Source organism: Triturus cristatus, chromosome 4_1 (genome assembly GCF_964204655.1).
Source record: "Triturus cristatus chromosome 4_1, aTriCri1.1, whole genome shotgun sequence".
Classification (NCBI taxonomy): Eukaryota; Metazoa; Chordata; class Amphibia; order Caudata; family Salamandridae; genus Triturus; species Triturus cristatus.
Window position 1 is genome coordinate 1214004909 of NC_140585.1, and position 22502 is coordinate 1214027410.

The 22502-nt window shown below is 46.3% G+C and overlaps 1 long non-coding RNA gene across 1 annotated transcript in view; it reads right to left on the bottom strand.

Moving 5' to 3' along the window:
* Window positions 1–22502, bottom strand: part of LOC146856421 (uncharacterized) — a 49285-nt gene that overhangs the window by 12112 nt on the left and 14671 nt on the right. Inside the window, exon 2 of the long non-coding RNA XR_014981481.1 lies at window positions 9075–9137. This is a non-coding gene — a long non-coding RNA (uncharacterized LOC146856421). The remainder of the gene's footprint in view (window positions 1–9074; window positions 9138–22502) is intronic.

Here is a 22502-nt window from a genome sequence, read left to right on the forward strand (position 1 = left end):
CTTTCTTTTGAAGTATGCCTACTTTAAAGACCAAAAGGGGTAGAAGTATGGGACATACAACTCTTCTCCAACTGCTTTGTGTGCTTGCCTTCTGTTAAGTCGTCCCAGGGCCATCTGCAGCCTCCCTGAACTCCACTGCTGGGAGTTCTGACCTGCCTTGTGGTGCCAATTCCAGTTCTGGGCACTTAAAGGTTGATTTGCTGCTTCTACTGCTGAAAATCTATGCATCACCCTTCCAGCACCTGTTTTTCCGATGCAGCATCGCCATATAGGAGAAGTATCCAAGCACCGCCGATGTGGGGGCCAAAGAAATCCACGCAGCACCTGCCCGCAGCTGAAGAAACCACCGCAGCCCAAATTCAGATCACCGTGTCTCCGAAGTCCGAGACCGCCGCCTTGACTCTGATGCAGGCCCTGCTGTGTGACAAAAGGAATTCATGAATCACCTGTCTGCAGCTATCGACGCAGCGTCTGTTTTGCCACTGCATCGACTCGCAGCATCTGGGTTTTCCACGCATCACACCTCTGCACCAAGTCTGCACTTACACTGGGCTTCAGGAAAGAACAGAGGCCGTGTATCTGGAGAACCGACACATCACCTGCCCTCTCAGTAAGGAACGGAAGCATCACCTCCCCTGCATAACAGTAAGGAACAAACGCATCACCTTCCCAGCAAGTAAGGAACTAGCGCATCACCTGCCCTGCATGTAAGGAACCAATGCATCACCTTCCCTGTGTGTAAGGAACCAACGCATTGTGGTCAATGCTGGCGCCTCAACTACCCTGTGCCTGTCTTGTGATTTTGACACATCCCAGGTACTTTGTACAAAGAGACACATCCGTAGATTTATATGGAATGAACTGTTTTTACCTTTTAAAAGTGATATTTTGAAATATGTATGTTGGATTTTTGTTGTTTCGGTCTTGTTTTGGTTTAGATAGATACTTTACTCTTATAAACTGGTGAGGTGTCCATTTGTAGTGTTTTTGCTGTGTTACTGCGTGTGTTATGTACAATTACTTTACACATTGCCTATGAGATAAACCTGACTGTATGTACCAAGTTACCAAGGAGGTGATCACGAGTTAACTTGGGTGTGTAATCCCTTACCCTGACTAGAAAGTAAGGTCCCTACTTGTGCAGGGTGCAAGCCACTGCCAGCTAGAGATCCCAAATTCCAACATGTGTCATGACATGATATGCAAGTAACCCAAGTTGCTGCCTCTCCCCACAAGTGGTTTTGTTTCTTTTTTTAGAGTTTATAGAGTAATGTTGTTAGATAGTGTAATAGTGTTATTCCTGCCTCCTGCTCCTGTGAGGTAGATTTTATACAAATAAGAACTGGTGGAGCACCAGAGACAGCTTGGTATGACTGACTTTCTTCTATTTCCTTTATCCTTTCCTTTATTCCAAACTGAGAAGTATATGTTCAGTTCATTAAACTTTAACTTTATTCGGATAAACATCGTATCCATAAAAGTACATGATAATATATAAGTAACATGAGAAGAGTAACAATAAGAACAATAAAAATTGACAATTTGTAAGACACAATGTTGCACGTTCAGGAATAAAAACGATAAATTCATTAACTACAATTGTAAAAAGTATCCATTCGTACTTCAAAGGCTCAGGGGTTAAACATTGACTTGCGTGCCAGAGTAGCAACCCTCAGAAATGTACTAATAAGAAAAATATCTTCATCAGTCAGGGCGAGCATACTCAAAAAGGCAGAGTCCAGGCTAATGGGCCTGCTCCTGCTAAAGAAAGGGTAAAGGAGCCCCTTGCTATACGTTGTGTAATATTTGCAGAAAAACAGAAAGTTAATGATAGATTGGCCACTCACCCCATCACATGGCAAGGGTATCAAATCAAGTTTCAGGTGGTAGCCAAGAGGGAAACGCAATGCAAATTTAACAGTCCCTGCTCTAAGGCGGAATAAGAGGCTCCTTTCCCAGGGACTCATAGGTAGCATTAAATAATTTGATAGGGGGGAGGCAGCACCGTTCACGGGACATATAGCTGGAAACAGATGATTTTTTCGATTCCAGCACCAGTCTTTCTTTATTATATGACAAATAAAGGGCACTTCTGAGTTCTTTTTTGTGCAGGGTTTCAGTCTCAATAGGGTTTAAAAAGATACAACCTTTATTAATGCTACTTAGGCTCTGATAGACTCCAGAAAGCCAGGGGATATCCATCCCCTTCTCACACTTCATGCAGTCAGTAATAATATCTCTAGTTAAAGTCGCTGCCTCGTTCTTCCAGACCGATAACCAGAACAGAGCTGGGCGAGCATTATAAAATCAATTATGTATTTTAAATTCAGTTCCTTGTGGCAAATGTATTGCGAAGTGGCGATTGGGATACCCAGCAGTTTCCTGCAGAATCTATTTTCTTCCTGCTGGATGCAGGAACTATTTGCGGCACCCCAAATCTCAGCTCCATATGTAGCCACTGGGACACATTGGGATTTAAAAATTAAAACATTTTTAAGATCGCTAAAATGGCACCTGAATTCATTGGACGGGGAAGACTAAAAATCGAGTTGATGGTCTTTGAGAACTTGCTCCTGGAATAGGTGAGATGCTCAGTTCAGGAGCCGTCCGCAGCAAAGACCACCCCAAGATAGGGAAATTGACAAGTGCTTATCAGTTTTTGATTACCTACGGTGATAGAACTAAGCTGGCGTTTCCAGGGGCCGCAAGACATTAAAAATGATTTGTTAAAATTAACTCTTAGATCCAGGGTGTCCATATATTTAACGAAGGACTGTACCAAGATGCGTAGGGAATTTGGGGTGCGGCATATAAGTACCGCATCATCTGCGTATAGAAGCACGTGGAGAGGTTTCCCTTTAATCATAGAAACATCCTGGGACATGGATGTTAATGTTTTGTTCAGTCCATTAATATAAATGATGAAAAGAAGGGGGGCCAAGACACAACCCTGCCTGACCCCACCCTTCCAATCTTAATGGGTCCTGAAACCTCTCCACCTCTACCAATTCTTACTTGTGCCTGGAGATCTTTGTGGCGATATGCCAAGAAGTGGAACAGGATAGCCCACAGCTTCGACCTATTAACAAGGTCGAAAGCTGAGGACAAATCCATGAAGGCCAAGTAGACTGGAGATTTCCTGGCGATGGTATATTTCCCAATTACAAGGCTGAGATTGAGACATTGTTCGTTGGTACCAACCTTGCTACGGAAGCCTAATTGGCAGGGCTCTAAGATGCTGCATTCCTCCGTCCATTCCAATATCTTATTGTATAGGACTCTGCCCAGTATTTTAAGAGTATTATCAATCAATGATATCGGCCTATAATTGCTGGGCTGCGACCGATCCCCCTTTTTAAACATTGGGACAATAATACTTTTAGCCCAAGTGTCAGGTAACGGGGCATGTGTTAAATTGTTAAAAACATTCAGGAGAAGCGGTGCCCAAAACTCCGGCTTCCATTTAATTAAATCTATTGGTAATAGTACAGCTAATAGGGGTTAGTAACTGGCCCATAGATCGAAAACCCCTTACATTGGACCAAAATAATTTACAATTTTTATCAGTTGCGGCTTGCGATAGGGTTTCCCAGCAGTCCCTAAGGAGTACTCCCTTCCGCTCAGTAACTGCCCTGTTGTACTTCTGCCTGGTTAATTTCACGTCCGATGCGCACCTGGGTTCGACGGACAATGCCTTGCCCAGGTTCCTATTAGCCAACGAACATTAATTATCGAACCATCTAGGACCCTGCCTTCTTATAAATGCAGGCTTCAACAAGTAAGTTTTAATAGCCAGACAGAGTTTGGAAAAATTCTGGACTACCTCAGGGTGCGGGATTTGGAATGACAGACAAGAATTAATGAGAGGTAGGTTGTCCTTAGCTAATGATTTGAACAGATCCCCGTCATCAATGCCCCTCCATACTAATCTTAAGTTTTCTGTCGATAACGTTAGGTCTCTTGCCCCGCATTCATATGGAAACATCGGTCGTGCGGCCAATCTCAGTGCTATTTTAATAGGGTTGTGATCCCCTTGGACAGTGGCAACGACCTCCGCGGTGACTAAATAGTCCACAAGTAAAGGAGAAATGAAAACAAAATATATAGTGGAGCGGTGGCCCCTGCCACTAAATGTTGGGTGGTGGTTAATGGTCGCATGTGGTGCGCCCAGCTGGTCCATAACATTGACCAGATTGTGAGACCTCAAGAGCACTGCCAGTTCTGCACCCCTACGAAAAGAGGGAACTGGATTGTATGGCTCTGCACCCAGGTGCATGTCTTTGAGTTTTGTCTTAAAATCACCTCCCAAAATAATCCCAATAATATTGCCCAAGCCCTGCTGATAGTCTAAATTAGAGATAAAATCAAAGAGCTCAATATCAGAGGTGCCTCACCATCACGACGCTGCATTCCCCCCCTAGTGCAATTGGATATACTCTTCCATATTCATTCCCTAGTTTACACCTCTGTTAAACCCCAGTTCCTTTGCCATATATGGAACCCGAGATCGTAGGATGTGAACGTCGCGATAACTGAATACCCTGTTTATGCCTCTTGGTAACGAATCATCAATCAATACAATTGTTAAGTAACCTTACAGGATGTATGATCGGACACGACCACTTGAAGAATATGAATGATGTACAATGTATGAAATGTGAAAATGGCAATAAAAATAAGTTAAAAAAAAAAAAAAAAAAAAAAGTTCAAAGAGCTCAATGAAATTCTTATTTGGAATGGAAAGGAAATCATTATTATAAAAATGTATCAAATAAAAATAAACTCTTCTCTTATACAATACAACTTGAAAGTTACAACTATTGGTTGGGAGTAACTTAAAACTTCCACCAGCTGCTACATTAAGCCCAATGAAAAGGTCCCCCGAAGGTTGGCCCAACTTATGACGAGATGCCGCCGCATTAAAACAGTGAAATCCCTCAATATGCAGATCGTGTGTGGCCCAAGTCTCCTGGAACATTACTATATCTTGTTTTTTGACTAGGAGCAACCAGTCCTGGTCATTAAGCTTGGACTGTAACCCTGCTACATTCCAACTAAGAATGTTCAAGTCTACTTCACTGTTACCTCTGGTGAGGGATAGAGCATCATTATGGTTGATAGTTGCTATGGTTGTAGGGAAATCCCCCAGATGATGTTGCTGAGGCAACTGGAGGGCCGTCAGTGGTGGTTGTCAGTCCTGTGCATCCAAGTCGGAAAGTACATTAAACCTATTATTTAGCAAAGGCAAAACATGGGCATCCCTGAGGGGTTCCAGGGATGGCTTGTAAAAATAGCCCCGCGGAGCGCACTAATGTGGGTGTTTAGCATCAGGGGTTGCTCAGAAGTACTCAATAATCGGCGAACCATGTGGGGTCTGCGAAAATTAAGAACAACGCAGTCGCCGTCTATGTTCTTTCCATAGTGACCAACCCATCCTACTCTTCTAGCCATAAGAATATCACTCATATTGGAAGAGAGGAACCTCTTGTGTTTACAAAGCCAATCTACAGACTTATTGCGAAGATCTGCCCAAGATTCCCTTTGGTCTCCATCTAGTTCGGGGACCCCAGCCAAAACTAGCACATAAGGACAGGAGGCAGGGGGTAGGCTTAACACATCAGTGTTTGGTCTCACACAGACATTTCTAGGGTGGTTGAGCCGATCTCCACTTGTGCTTGTGTCATTTGCGGGAACACTCACACATTTGGGGATTGAACTACTTCCTCCTAAGACTGGGATTGAGTTAGCTGTATTTCCTAAGGCAACACCCTGACTTACCCTTTTTCACTAAGAAAATGTGACCTGGGGACTGTATTTTTATTGCTACAATTTGTATGTGAAATGGCAGGAATACTATCTTTATGGGAGACAGAACCAGGATGTGGCACCAGCCAAAGTGTGTTACGCATGGATAATGTAGGCATTCTGTCCCTGTCACTAATTTGGACAGGGTTAACATTCCGGCACATAAAACTAGTCAATTCAGAATTCAAACATTCCATTTTCCCACACAATTTGAATTTCATGTCAATTACATTCTTAATGTCAGCCAAAGCATTTTCAATCGACTTCAGAGCAGAAGAGCGAGCGACCACATCACCCTCAATGCCTATATTACTGTCGTTACTGACATAATTAAAAGTAACATCAGTTTGAGTGCTCACTGCAGCAGTACAAATAACCACAGAGTTTGTTACATTGTTGCAAGTTAAACAACCATTGGTGATTTTAGACTTTGTCATCCCTGTGTCCCTCTTCCTTTTTGCAGGTTGCGTTTTCACTTTATCTATCTTTTGGGGACCTGCTACCCGTGCTCTAGTGCTAATGCCTGGAGGGTCTGAAGGGTTTAGGACTGCCAAATTAAGGGCTTCTGAACATGGCAAAGATAAGTCTGAGGAAACAGGGCATGCTTCCATTGGGGTTGGTTCATGGGGGATTTCATATGTTACGCCATCAATGTTCGGGCCTCCCAGGGATAGGCGAGGATGCAGTGCGACTGGATTCATGGACAGACGGCGCTCTGTCTGTTCGATGTCATGGGAAAGCAAAGACTCTGCCCTTACAATGAAGGCGTCTAAAGTCCCGGCTACACCTTTGCGTTTGCTCGTCATGCCGGAAACACAAGATAATCCAATTATTTTGCCACTAAATAACACACTGGTGTTAAATAAACAATACAACTTGCATTACCTTGAAACACGGGCTTTGTCCTTAGTGAAGGATATCAGGGGGGTGGCCCAGCCCAGCCTCTACCGGCCCCTGACGGGCACAGATGGGCCTGCCCTTGGACCGGGCTTCGCACGTGCCCGTGCGTGTCCCGCAAAGCGGGAGCCGCGCAGACCTTCATGCGCCTCCGGGCGCGGGAGAGTGGCGGCAGTTCCTCCTGGCACGGAAGTAGGCAGCAGGGCAGTGTCAGATCTGTGGTCCCCCTGTTCAGGCGAGTGTAAACGGTTTCTTCTATTTATGTTTGTTAAATGAATATCATTAGAATATCATTAGAATTGGTAGTAACAGTAAAACTTTATTAAAGAAATAACTAAGTGCATGACATGCACTAAGTGAGTGTCTGCCTGTATTATTTTCATCCAAGGATATTTTTGGAAAATAAATGGTTAGTAGATAGCCTTTGTTTTGAATACCACTTTAAAACATGTCCACTTTCGTAAAGATTGACAATTTCCTTGTAGAGAAAGCTGGTGTCAAAAGTTAAGTAATAAATGGTAATGAGGGCCACTGGAATTATGCGATTGTGCGGCCACAGTGCTTTTTGCATAATTATAGATTTATAGATTTACCACATTTGCCAAATAATCCATCATCTGCTGGGTAATCTTCTGATTTTATCAACAAAAAAAACCATTTCTAGCTCAAGCGGTTCAAATGTTACTAAAAATGCAGTGACATGTTGCCGCAGAGTGGAAGGAATTTTGCAAAGCTGAACTGGTCACCTTTCTATTGCTTGTTGCTATATTTGAGTATTAAACTGGTACGGAAGTGAAATCAATGCAAAGACTGTGTTACCAAGTTTAAAAATGACGAAATAATGAAGTAATACTACTAATAATGTGCTGCATTATGCCACATATTTTGCCTTTTATTGCTGCATAATTCACTCAACCATGCCACATAATCTAGCCCTCTCCTGCTGCATAATTCTAGAGGCCCTGATGGTAATGTAGAGCTCTATTTACTCTCCAGAGTCTGCACACATTTAGCAGAAAGGAAGTTGGCAAGTGGCCTGTTTAATGTCTCTATTCCCTACTGGGTTGTCCTCTTAAGCACGCTTGAGCTCTCAGATTATCTACTCAGCTTCACTGATAGTTACAGTTTCTGCTGAATGATCAGCTCATACCTTGAGAGGTAAAAGGTTGTCTGCTTCCTAATGACAGGCTTGAGAAGGTTAATTGTTCCTAAATCCAATGCAAGATAGAAATGTGCTGCCTTAACCACAAAGCAAACACAGTAGCAATCAGTTCCATGTTTTATCATATTAGAGTCACTCGAAGGCCTACTTTTGCAATGATTTGTGGAGGTTCTATAGGAATGTGAATGGTAGATCGAGCCAGAGGACGAAGAACACATCCCTTGGCATATTCTCCGCTTACCTGCTTGCTCTCCTTCCTCCCTGCAGCCCACCACCTTCTACGACGCGCCAAGGAAACAGGAAGTCCGAGCACGGACCGGCTCCAAAGTCACCAGCGCGGATCCCCACGTGACACCGGATTCACCAATGGACACTAAGGGAGGGCTATTTAAATACCCAAAAGCAGAAGAAAGTTGGTTGGCGAAACCTCCAGAGAGATTTGTATGAAGAAGACAGGAAGGAGATAACAGAGCGTTCAGGAGAGGAAGATACACTGCTGAAACCCACCTATTTACTGAGCAGCAGCTGGAGAATCAAGAATCCGCGGGGCTTCCTTCACTCCGTAACGAGGCACCCCGAGCGACTGGGAGAAGGAACACCCGAGGCAGAAAATTGAAAGTCCCAGCTGATAGCCTACAGAGGCGTAGACGAAGTGCAGCGGTCCAGAAGAGTCCCACGACTGGCCCAACGTCCCGCTACTGGAGAAACGTGGCTCAGTCAGGTACGCGGTCCTATCTTTGGCCAAAGGGAGGGTGGCAAACGGGGTAGGAGGGGTGGTTCCTGCCTTTCTTCTGGGACAGAGGTGCTGACGTAAACCACCCCTTTTTTTTTCCCCTCACTTGAGTCTAATCACAAAGCAGCATGATTGTTTGAATCAAAGGTGTGAGATTGGAACACCAAAGAGATCTTACGTTTACCTTTTCTTTTTCTTTTCGTTCCTAGACTCCTGCTATCTAAAGAAATAGGAGGGAGAAGAAAGTTACCTTAAGGAAAGCAGCAGACTGGAAGCGTGGTTCTCGCTGGCCGGTCTAAGCATTTGTTTGGTTTTGTCCCCACCCCTTTGGTTTCTATATCGGGCACTGGCGACTTGGAACACGAGGAGGCTCAAAATTCTACGGGCAAGGGTGTTTCACGTCTCTGGAACAAACTACCGCACTAAAAATCGTTCTATACCTAAAAGTGAGAAATAAGTAAGAAATATTTCTCTTACCTGGCATATTCTCTATGTTTCTGAGGGACTCTCACGAAAACGTTGTGGGCTCATTCGGTAAATCTGAAAGAAAAAAAGAAAGACATGACGAGGGAGCTCGAAAAGAGACTTGTTTTCACTATTTATCATTTCCGTACCCGGTCTTGAAGACCCCAGTATCTACAACCCAAATAAATCAAGTATTGAGCACAGAAAGGCCCCTACTGAGTCTAATTCCTATTACCAGCCCGCGAAAAGGTTACAAGGAAGTACACTCAAACTGGTCTTCTACAACCGCTGCATGCCCTTGAGATTTAGAATAAGACACAATTTCTTCTTATATCTGCATTGTAAATCACTCAAGTGGAGACACGACCATTATGCAAATACAGCAGAACAATGTAAAGGAAACAAAAGCCTGTAGACAACTTCCCACCAGTCCTCCTGCACCCAAAGCTCTAAACATGCTAAAACTTGTAGATAAAGACGTATAATGGGAAAAGTGTATCTGCAAACCCCAGAATGGTAAACGTTAGCTGAAAAATGACAGCACTGCCCAAGAGTCATCCTTGTAATATGCGACCAATTAAACAGCTATGTGAAATCTGCCATCTGCTGCTTTTTCAGTATATAAGGTATGCTTGGGATGGATCTTAGATGCTCAGCACGCCCATGTGTTAGCACTCACTGCAGCGACAATCTGAGTCTGCATGACTGAATGAGGCAGGCACTTGAGGGTACCTCTAGAGCTCCCGCTACCTCTGAGGGCAAGAGATGCAACTGCATGATTGTTAGCACCTTAGTACCTGGTAGCATGCTACACCCTTTTGCGTGATGATCTTAGGCCAACCAGAAATAAGTGAAGAGTTCATACCCTTCTATGTGACCTACCAGCAGCAGAAAGAGAACACAACCCATATACGAACGTAGACGTGCAAGATAGTCCTAACTGTTAGCAGCCCCATGTAAACTGTGACAACTTTCACCTGTCCTTAGCTTTTGGGCACAATGCAGAAACTTAAAGTGGTCTTTGCATCAGCCCAGTGCTGATCATCGCTTGGCATTCTTGTCAATCTTAGTAGCTTGCTTCTTTGTGGACTCCTTTCCGTCCTTGACTAATGTTTGCCCGTCCCGGGGAGCATAGATGTTTTACAGTGTTTCTGATTGAATGAGTTATCTTTCCATGGCTTAAAATTGGTGAACTACATTTTTGGTCCAGGTTACTAGAAAGTGAAAGTGTTCTGGTTGTGAAAGACCTGTTGTGGCCTTACCATGAACTTATGGGGTTTGACAGCCTTTCCACTGCTTACCAGTGGTTGGCTTTATTGTCACTCATTTGCTTGCTTATTATGCATTAGCTTGTGCTGGCTTACCTTCCCCTTTCTGTGCTCGTATCTCCCTATAGCCTCTTTACCATCCCTTTGATTGCCTGAACTGTATACTTCCCCTGCTCACTAATGGAAACTACTTTTGTCTTTTTGGTTAACCACTCAACAGGAGTGCCTGTGCTTTGTCCCTGCGTTGTGTTGCAATCTCCCTTGTGAGCTGCTCCCCATCCAATCTTCCCCTCGCCCTGCATCACTTTTAGTGATGTGCTTCCCCCTTGCCCACATGCCGTCTCTCTCGTGCGTTTCTCCCCAGCTCCTAGTGCTGCTCCCCGCACCTTTTTTTTTGACTGCTCTCCCTGTTGTAGCCTACTCACCCAGCAGCCTTATTTACAAAGCTTTCTTCTTTTTTTTTTTTTGAGTGCCAGCTCCTCCACCTTAAGTTAACGACTTCAATTTCCATCTCGTATAGGTGAACAAAAAAATATGGCACCGGCGTCATTTCATAAGCATTTGCATGCTTCACAACATCGCCAGAAGGCTTTGGCAAAGACGATAGGTCCCAAAGTCGAGACCTATTGGATTTGCCATTGCTTGTTTTAACACTGGGATTGATGTTTACAAACTCCTCTCTTTGCAGCCAGAGAAAGAAAAGTTAAGTGAAGTATGTGACACTTGCTGGGGTACAAAGACTAAGAAAGGAAAGGCTAAGCATGTCATTTTTGTAACACACAGCAAAATGGAAATACCTGTAAATGAACTGTACATGTACAGCAATTAGGAAAGCAAATATGAAGCACATTTTGTTTTTTATTCTGACGTGTGGAGACAAAGATTTTCACACAATCAGAATAAATCAAGACACTTTACTTGGTGATGCACAAATGATAAATATTCACTGAAGCCCAATTTCCACACATTATCTGGTATCATCTAGTGTCAAATAGTTTTAGCCGTAAAATGTTAGGTCATTGCAAATTTCGTGACCGTTTCAATGGGAAATGTGCAGTCTTCTGTAAACGACAGTGTGATACCATATAATGTTTGTTAGATGATAAAAAAAAAAAAAAAATTCAACCATCTATTTAAGCTAGGTAGGTCTCAAGTTTTCTTTCAGAAACGTTTGGGAAGCACTGTACTACAAACCTCAAATGGGAAGCATCCCAACACAGGATACCCCGAATACTAAAGGGAAGTAGGCAGTCTCAAAAGGTTTCGGACAGATTAGGTTTTAGCAACTGGGAGATGTCTGGGAGAAGGAAGGACCCATTCCACTAAATGTGCTTAGGGAAGAACATCAGCTTGCTGATACCAAAATACATAAATACCTACAGCTATGGCACGCACTCGCCGTTCACATCCCAAAACTAGCAGGCTTCACCCCATTAGCAGACAGGACACTATCAGAGCACCTCCCTATGAAAGCAATATCCCTCATATATAAAGGGAAAATTCACCAGACCAGCTAGATAAACTGACATTACACTGGCAAAGGGATGTAGGGGCACTAGAGGAAGGGGAACAAGAAGAGGTGATCCGCTCACCAAGAGGTGTGTCGATAAGGGCGGGTTATAGGCTGGTGCAGCTGAAAATACTCCATAGATCACATCTCACCAGGGAAAACTTGGCTCAAATAAGGGAAGTGGCAATAGAGGCCACTCCAGGGGGTGTGGCAGAGAGGTAGCTTCATAGACATGCTATGGGAGCGCCCATACCTTGTGCACTTTTGGAAAGGGATCAGAGACTGCCTCACGGAATTTGATGGAGTCTAACGTCAATTTGTTTCCGTTAGATATCTGGGAGAATGTAACGCTACAGATACATCAGAAGATATTCTATAAGCTGGGTCTCTGTTGCAAGAAGGAAGATAGCCATACGGGGGAGGGGTGGGAGCAAGCAAGCATCTTTAAAAACTTCTAAAACTTTAGAGCGCATCAACAACCTTAAATGTAATTCTGATTGATCGCTACATAAAACTTGAAATAGCCCAGCTAGTGACTGAACAGGGCTAAAATGTATTAAAAGTTCAAAAGAAATAGGCGATTAAAGCAAATACGTTTAGACAAACTTAAAAATGCACATAAACAAAACGATTTAGCACTATTCAGTTGATCCAGTTCCTCAAAAAACGGAAGTGCAATTTGTAGTGGTGCGCAGCATGAAGAAATCCATTAATATTTCTAACATAAAAATCACAAGTTCGAGGGACTCAATTCTTAACATGACCAGGGGTTAGCTACATAAAGTGGAGAATAACCCCATCTTAATACTTGGTGCCAACACTTTATTCACAAGTCGTGAAATATTAAATCTAGAAAAAGGATCTTAAATATGAACCCCTTCAATTTAGACAAATTGCAAACGCACCTTTCCACTCATAGTGAGATTCACAAAGATATAAAACATTTGTTAACCACAAATCAAAAAGCCTTCCTTAGATCCAGTAAAATTATTAAAATATAGACCAAGCGCTGTTGTACTACTCTTCCAAATCTCTGAACAAGCAAGACCCCTTTCAATTACAGGCTGTAAAATTCCATAAAATAAAGAATGAGTCCTTGGGTTGCTGCATCCAGATGTATGTTTATTCTGATTAATCAAGAATCAATGTACAGGATACAAGCAAGAATGTAAATCAGTAAAGGCCCCAGTTAAGATCCAGTTTAAGCCCCACCGAGAGCAGCTGCCCTGCTGCTCAGCCTCAGATCTAACTGGCAGTAGAATTAACCATACACAAAAGGAACTCTTAGGTGACATCACAGATACAGGCTGAGGGGCATAGAACAAACACAGAAGAAGGACAGAGAAGGAGGACAAGCAGGATGTAACATATCTCCCTCCTTGACAGAAATAAGAGACAGATGTGAAATAAAACATACAGCACAAATGAATGTAACACATCTTCCCCTTTGATAGAAATAAGATGTACAGAAACGACGGAAAGAAGGAAAATAAGTGATAGAACATACAGCACATACAAAGTAAACCCTCTTCGCAAAGTAAGTGGAAGAGGATAAAGATCAAATAGAAAACATTTACAATACATTCATAAATATAACGACATTTTCAAATATAACGCCATTTAGATGAAATGATCACCATCCCCCTCCCTTGGGGAAAATCCAATTAAACATTTCTGAACTGGAACACTCAAGTCCCAAAACTTCTTAAAATAGAATTGGAGAACACTGCTCCCAAAACCTCCTCATCAATTAATAAATGAAATATAAACTCCTCTAAAACATTAGAGCACATACGTGGTTCATATAAACAGAGTTAAGCAACCTATTGCAAATATGAACACCTCTAAATGATAGAGTACCTAAGTAGTTCATCATAAATAAGCTTCAACCATACAAAGCACAATGAGCACTTACACGGCTCTTCATCAAACCGAATACCACTAAGAAATCCCAAAATTGAGAAGCACTAAGACTCCTCACATGAAACCGAGCACGACTGTAACTGAGCACACTATGGCTCTTTACCATTAAACCTGAAAAGAATGGAGCGCCTCAAAAACGAGCACCGATGTGGCTCCGCAACAATACTTATCTAAAAGTCCAAACACTGGAACAACCAATCTCCATGACCATGAACACCTCAAAAACACTTTGAGCACTAATGTGGTTCCGCATAAATGCACGTTAAATAAGTCCACAAGAACAACCAATCTTCAGAAATAAAACTCGCGTCCCTTTGGCTCAAAATAAACACTGATCCCTAAATGGCCCATTACCAATAAGCATATGAATGGAGCACCTCAATAGATAATGAGCATGAAACTGGCTTCACACAATCACACATTAATAAAATATCTCAAAACGCATCACTAAAATGACAGCAAATGAGCACCTCAACGAAGGTTGAGAACAATTGTGGCTCCAGAAAAGTACACAATAATAGAATCAATTACCTCAAAACCCAACACTCACAAATCCACACAGCAAAGAACACGGAATAGCATACATCAATAACCTAAAACCAGAAAGAATATAAATCGATATTGAGCCCATCACAGTACTTCCAAGAAACATCATGACTGACACATACTGTAAATTAAGATTATGATAATAAGACACGCAAACTCTTCACACAAAATAGGAGAATGTACGCAAAAATAAATTACAGCGCAAACACACTGCATAACTTAACAAATATGCATAATGTAATACACAACATTTTAAACATAACAAAATAAAATAATAAAAGGAGTCACCGTAGTCTGAATTTTGGAGAGAGCTACTCCTCTGATACGTGGCACCAGGAAAAGTAAAGTTAAACTTGAAGAAGTCATAATGGTGTGCACAGCTCTGTCCGCATTGGCAAAAAGGAAAGTGAATACTTCTATTGTCAGGAGAAAGGCAGACACTCTGTGAGTAAATACGGGTGAAATTATCATGTTGCTAAGGTACCAGGCAACAACACATCAAATAGTGAAAAGAAGATGGCTGCTACGCAAGTTTACGCTGCGTGACCTTGCGCGATGACGAGTCCTTGCGGTGCAGTTACGTAATTGCATTCCAGGAAGAACAAAGACGTCATGGAGGAGCTCGAGCAAAACAACTTTTAGAACGCTGGAACTTCTTAAAAATGCATCTTCTCTCCGGATGTACCAACCGTCGCTACGTGAGGTAAGGGCGTCGTTTATTGAATATACTTTAAGCAATGCTCTTCTGTTCTTTTCTTAAACGTAGCAAAATCCACCCAAGTTGTGCTGAGGAAGTTCAGCTAAGATGAGAAGCTCACCGGCTCCCTTCAGTGGTATGCAGTGAAATAGCAGATCAACCAACAGTTCACAAGATACAACATAAATTTCTTTCCTGCCGTCTGCGAACACTACCATTTAACAAGAATGAGCGATCTCGTTCCCAGATATGTAAAAGTCTGTAGAAGGTAGATTAAAGTACAAACTCTTAAAGTAGAGTGCACAGACTTCAGGTATCCACACACCCTTTTAAACATGTGGCAGTAAGATCCAAAGTTGATCAAATCAAATGTCCTCCTTTTTTAAGATGTGCAAGTCTCAAAATCAAGGTGCAAATTCCATGTAAGAGCAGATTTCAAAAAGCAGGTGACAACTTAAACATCCAATGTTAGGCGTACATGTCCCAAACCCATCTTACTTCAGGCTGTCAGTTGTTGTAGACACCGGTGGGGCAATCAAGGGGTTGGACATGAGGTTCATTTAATTTCTTCTAGTTTCTCTTGTAAAATTTATTTGATCACGCGTGGTTTCTTCCTTCAAATCGTCGCCAGTGTAAAATTCCATAAAATAAAGGATGAGTCCTTGGGTTGCTGCATCCAGTATGTTTATTCTGATTAATCAAGAATCAATGTACAGGATACAAGCAAGAATGTAAATCAGTAAAGGCCCCAGTTAAGATCCAGTTTAAGCCCCACCGAGAGCAGCTGCCCTGCTGCTCAGCCTCAGATCTAACTGGCAGTAGAATTAAACATACACAAAAGGAACTCTTAGGTGACATCACAGATACAGGCTGAGGGGCATAGAACAAACACAGAAGAAGGACAGAGAAGGAGGACAAGCAGGATGTAACATATCTCCCTCCTTGACAGAAATAAGAGACAGATGTGAAATAAAACATACAGCACAAATGAATGTAACACAGGCGCAGCAGAGAGCGTCCCTTTTAAAAATCCGGCGTAAAGGAGATCGAGCCATTGCTAAATGTTTGACAACCTTGCCCACGACATTCTGCTTAACAGACTGCGGTGATGGGGTTACAGAACAAACCAATAGGTGCTGTGCTTAGTTGTAGCCCCAAAGATATCCTAAAGTAAGATTATAAGGATAAAACCATACAGTAAAACAATAGCTCAACAACATGGCACCCAGCGATTCCTAGAGCGAGTGATTGGGTAGAAAGCGTCCGGGTCTGGCAGGGGCCGCGTACGACCAAAGCCACTGCACAAAATGAACACACTGCTCACATAAACTGGGATGAGGGACTGAACATAGCTGGAGAGCGCCAATAAAGGACCACCACAGTAAAGGACGGAATGAATATCAGATCACCAAAAACAAACTGCTCGTCACAAGGGACCCTGAACATCTCTAGACTTTCAAAGACATATTACTGTTTACTTACATTTAAATCTATAATCCTTCACGTGTTCCTACACATTGCTCCTGTTAAATCAAGATAAAGAACTAGATTGACCTGACAGTGATGGAAATAGAAGGGGTTTACTCTGGGACCCCATGAGCTGGGTGCGACAAAGAGGGCAGAGGCAATTACAAATCTAAAACTAGGAAAATAAGGTAGTCAAACTGCTCTGGTTTGCTTAATCAAACAGACTGCATTTTAAGATACCTTATCAAGTTCTACAGAGCTATAAGAGCTTTAAAAAGAAATGCCTCTCTAAAGGGGCTAATGCTGAACAAAGTAGCTAACAATCATATATAACAACTGTGGCATGTTAAGAAGGGCATGTTCGCTAGCGCGCAACCAAGATGGCCGCGTAGGTGCGAGGCTCCCGAGGACCTCCGCAACCTCCTACGTTTATCCTGTCTTCATCCTGCCTCGGTTGAGGGGACTGTGTCGGTGAGCCTGAGCCGAGGTGGTACCCGTTTTCCGTTTTTGAATCGGACCCCGGGTGCCGGGGTGAGCACCGACTGAAGTTTGCGGCCTACTTCCCTCCTGACCCCGGATTCGAGTTTGGGGGTAACCCAGTGGCGAAGTGAACAACAACGGCGGGCTGGGCCTGGCGAGTCGCGTACCCCGCACTTTCACTTTCGCTTTTGACTCCCCTTGCCGTCATCGCAAGTGGGATTACGGCGTTTCTTTGTGTTGGGGTGGCCTCGCTGGGAGACCCTGCCTGCCTGCCTGCGGTGGCCCGCTCTGCCGTCCTGGGGTGACCCCCGGGGCTCTCGGCCTTGATTGATTGCTTGCTCTCCACTGCGTACCTGGTGAGGTCGCGAGCCACACGACGATGGCCAAGAAGCAGGAAGGGGATCGGTTGAAGGCCAAGTCTACCCGGCGTGGCACCGCGCATCAGGCCAACATTATGGACCGCTACACCCTCCCGAAGGGGTCTCCCGGCAGATCGCACAAGTCCTCCGAGTGCCCCTCGGATGCCCCGGATTTGCCTGCGGATCTGACTTTGCAGGATGTTATGGGCGCCATTGCTGAGATGAAGACCTCAGTGGGCCAGCAATTCGACACCTTGGCACATAAACTCGACGCGGTCCTCATCGATGTCAACCTTGTTAGAGCCGATCTCTCTAAGACAAATGACCGGGTCGACTCTTTGGCCCACACCGCGTCGGGCCTCACGACTGAGGTAGCGGCCCTTCAGACGGAGGTGCACCGGCTCCGTCAGGCAAGTGCGCTCCTGGATCGGCGCCTGGAGGACTCCGAGAGCAGGGCCCGGAGGAATAATATCCGCATTATTGGAGTGCCCGAGGGACGGGAGGAGTCGGCGGCGGATCTCTTTGTGGAGGACCTGATCTCTACCCATCTCCAGCCTAAGGGGCTGAGTAAATTCTTTGCGGTGGAGAGGGCCCATAGAGTTCCCGGAGGCAGGCCGAAGGTCGGAGCCCCTCCGCGGCCTCTTATTGCCCGTATTTTTTACTTTCGGGACAGGGATGCGATTCTGCAAGCTTCCAGACTGCAAGGGCCGATTAAGCTGGAAAACATGGAGGTGAACTTTTATCCTGACTTCACGCAGGCGGTCCAGAAGCAGAGATTGAGTTTCCTGGGTGTCAAGCGGCGGCTTCGGGACATGAACCTAAAATATGCCATGCTCTTCCCGGCCAGGCTGCGGGTGGAGGCGGATGGTCGCACTCACTTTTTTGACCGTCCTGCCATGGCCGGGGACTGGTTGGACACTTTGACTGGGGGACATGGTTGGGATGGGGGGGCGACGGGAGGTGAGCGCTCACCGGACCGGGTCTGAGGTACTGACACCGTGGCTCACCCCGGATGATGCCACTTTTGGCCATGCTTAGGGTCTTTTGCCTATTGTGCCTTGTTTCCCCTCCATGGGAGGTTGTGCTGGGTCTCGAGGGGGTTCTCCCTCCTCCTCTAGGGGGTCTTAGTAGTTCCATTTACATAGGGGCGACAGGCACACTGCAAGTTGGGGGGGCTGTTTGGGCTCATGCAGGGGTGCAGGGAGGGGGGAGTTTTGTTGGGGCTGTTGGGTTGGGGTTGGGTATTGTTTATTTGTACCACAAGGCAGATGTATTGTTGTGCTACTTCTACAGTGCTCCCTGGGGGGAGATGGCTCGATTTCGGCTATGATGGGGGGTAGGGGACTGAGTCTTTTGTCCTGGAATGTCAATGGACTGGGGGACAGGATAAAACGGGGTGTGGTCCTGCAGTTTTTAAAACGTATTTCTCCCGATATAGTATTTCTGCAGGAAACGCACCTCATTGGAAACTCCTTTCGTGCTATGAATAGACGGGGCTATCGCCTTATAGCCCACTCGGGCTTCACCTCTGGTTCGAGGGGCGTGGGAATTATGGTTAAAACTTCGCTCCCGTTTGAAATGGATGAGGTGTTCCACGATGACAGGGGACGATACACGGCTCTGGTGGGTAGATTGGAGGGTAGAGTGATTGTTTTAGTTTCTGTTTATGTACCGCCAGGGTTGCAAACAACTACTTTCGCTGATCTGGGACGCCTCCTCCTTGGCCTTCCGGAGGGGATTCTAGTGGTTGGGGGAGATTTTAATGCTGTAGTTTCCGGTACTGAGGACCGTCACCCTCCTAGGGATCTCCCCCGTGCCCAAGCGTGGCTGTCCGGCCTCTTGGATACATTGGGGCTGGTGGATTGTTGGCGGCTGAAACACCCCACGCAGATACAGTACACCTTTCATTCCGGGGCTCATGGCAGTCTTTCAAGGCTTGATTATTTTCTGATGCCAGCGGCACAGGCGGGGAGGGTTGGGGAGGTACGACATTTGGCGCGGGGTATTTCGGACCACTCCCCACTCCTGCTGCACTTCGACATTGTCCCGAGGGGGGAGGGGAGGGTGGTCCCGGTCAATCCCTGGTATCTGCGTGACCCCACAATTCGCGCAGATTTGGTTAAATCTCTGGAGCGGTATTTTGAAGATAATGTGGGGTCTGTATCATCTGCGGTCTCTCTGTGGGAGGCATTCAACACGGTAATCCGGGGGGAGGCCCTGTCCCTCATTTCCCATTCCCGGAGGCGCGGGCGGGAGGAGGTGACCCGTATTGAAACTGAGATAACTGAATTGGAGGGTGATCTGGAATGTGGGGTGACGGATGGCAAATTACATGCTCTCCGACTCAAGCAAGCGGATTATAAGGCCCTCGTCACGGAGGCAGCCAGGGGCCTCAGTAGAGAGCAGCATGGGAGACTGTATGATGTGGGTGATAAGGCTGGTAAATTGCTTGCGTGGCTGGATAAAAAGGAGAGAGCGAGTCGAGTTGTCCCGTCGATTGAGAAATTGGATGGTGTGTGTGTCACTGATCCGGGTGAAATTGTTGATTGCTTCGCAGACTATTTCCGTGGGGTGTATTCCCCGGTATCTTCCCGCTCGGAAGAGGATTCCCATGCTCTGCTCAGGGACATTGCGCTGCCTTCCCTTTCGGAAGAGGATAAAGTGTCGTTGGATGCCGCCCCTACATCTGAGGCGATTGCCCTCGCCATACGTTCGGTCGCATCCGGCAAGGCCCTGGGCCCTAATGGCCTTCCCATCGAATTGTACAAGCTGCGACCGGATACGCTGGCGCCACATCTCCGCGCTATGTTCCTCGCGGCTCGTTCGGCGGGCTCCCTCCCGCTGGACCAGCGTCTGGCCACTATCGTGGTTATTCATAAGGAGGGGAGGCCGCGGGATCGGGTCACGTCCTACAGGCCCATTTCTCTGTTGAATGCGGAGCCCAAAATTCTCGCCAAGGTGCTGGCTAATCGGCTGGTTAGCGTGGTGTGCGATCTGATTCACCAGGACCAGTCCGGCTTTATCCCTCATCGCAACACCGCGCTTAATCTGCGGCGTCTTCACGGGGTGCTCGCGCGGGTCCCGTTCATACGAGAGCCAGCCATTTTGGCGTCCTTGGACGCCACTATGGCGTTCGACACGCTTGAGTGGCCATATATTTGGGCGATGCTGGAGAAGTTTGGTTTTGGCCCGGGATTCATTGGCTGGGTGAAACTGTTATACTCCGGACCTCTAGCGCAGGTGGTGGTGAACGGTAGAGTGTCGGCTCCGTTTGAGCTGGGCAGGGGTACGCGGCAGGGCTGCCCGCTGTCGCCGCTCCTCTTCGCGCTTGCCTTGGAGCCCCTGGCGGAGTGGCTGCGGTGGGAGCCTTCCATTCGTGGTCTCCGTTGGACCCCTGAGTATGAGGATCGCGTATCTCTTTACGCAGATGATATCCTTTTATACCTTGCTTCCCCGCGTAAATCGCTGATTGTATTAGTGGATGTTTTGCATTCCTTTGGCCGTAATTCTGGCCTAGTCATCAACTGGGCTAAATCCTGTGTGTATGTCCTCTCCGGGGAGACTCCTATCCTACCGCGGGGCTGCCCTATCCAGGTCGCCTCGCAGGGATTTAAGTACCTGGGTATCTTTATTACCCTGGATGCTGAGGCCCGATATAAACAACATTTTCTCCCCCCCCTCCAGCGCCTGAAGGAGGACGTGGCGCGTTGGAGGCGCTTGCCGCTCTCGTCGCTTGGCCGTGCGGCATTGTTTAAGATGATGTCGCTGCCACGTTTCCTATATGCTTTACAGAACATGATGGATGTTGTCCCGGCGCGCTACTTTCGCGAGGTAGAGAGTTTGCAGCGCCAACTATTCTGGGATGGGAGGCCGCGTATTGCCCTTGCGAAGCTGACACTCCCGTGGTATGACGGGGGTGTCGCCCTCCCAGACATCAAACGGTACTACTGGGCCTCCCAACTGGCCGCGATAAACCACGGCCTTTACGGGCCCGCTCTAAACCCGGCCTTTGAGATGGATAAACTATTACTGCCGGGTGGTGACTACAATCGGGCGCTTTATTCTCGATCGCTCGACGCGCGTCTGACGGGCCCTACGCGGGTCATGGTACGGGTGTGGCACGCGGCAAACTTGGCGATGGGGTGGAAGGATCGATTGACCCGGGCGACGCCACTGTATGCCTCTGAGCGGCTGGGCTCCCTGTGGACCTCGAAGGGCTTTAAGAAGTGGGACATGATAGGCATCAGCAGGGTGGGCGATCTCTGGACGAGGGGGGGATTCAAAACATTCGATGTGCTGCAGACGGAATTCCAGTTGCAGGACAGGGAGTACTTTCGATATCTACAGGTCCGTCACGCGCTGGTCTCCGTATTCCCGGATGTTGCCTCCATCCCGGAGTACTCCCCTCTGGAAGATAGAGTGCTAGATGGGCATGTGCCGGATGGCACGATTTCCTTGATTTACAAAAAGCTCATCAACGATCGCTCGGGACTGTTGACTAGCCTTCGTGAGGCGTGGGTCGCCGATGGATTGGAGCTGGACGACGAGGACTGGGTGTCTGTGGTGGCCTCCCCGAAAGAGGTGGCCATACCGGCCCGCCTTCGCTTCGTCCAGCTCAAAATACTCCATAGGGTCTATGTTACGGGGCCGGGTCTGATGCGTATGGGATATTCCGTGGATGGGTTGTGTAAGCGTGGGTGTGGTTCATTAGGGACCTTCGTCCATATTTTGTGGGAATGTCCGGAGGTGGCGCGATTCTGGCGTGGTGTGCATGCGGTGTTGCGGGCGGTCACACATGTGCCGCTGCTTCCTGAGGCGAGGAGGTGTCTGCTAAATGTGTGGGAGCCGACTGATTACTCAGTGCCGCAGACGTGGTGGGTGACTCTGGGCTATATTGTGGCAAAGCGTGACATAGCGCAACTGTGGGGCTCCCAGAGGTCGCCAACGATCTCGGCATGGAAGGACAACATGGATTGGTGTATATTTCGGGAAAAAGTGGTGTATGTCGCGAGAGGTAAGCCTGGGAAATGGGTGAAAGTGTGGGGCCCCTGGAACTCCTACCGTGGCGGAATTTGTACCCCGCCGCTGACGCCTGAACTGGCACTGGCCCCGTCTCCCTAGTCTCCTTGTCTCCTTGGTTCTGGGTACGGAGTCCACTTTGTCTCCGCTCTGGCCTGTCCCCCCCCGCTT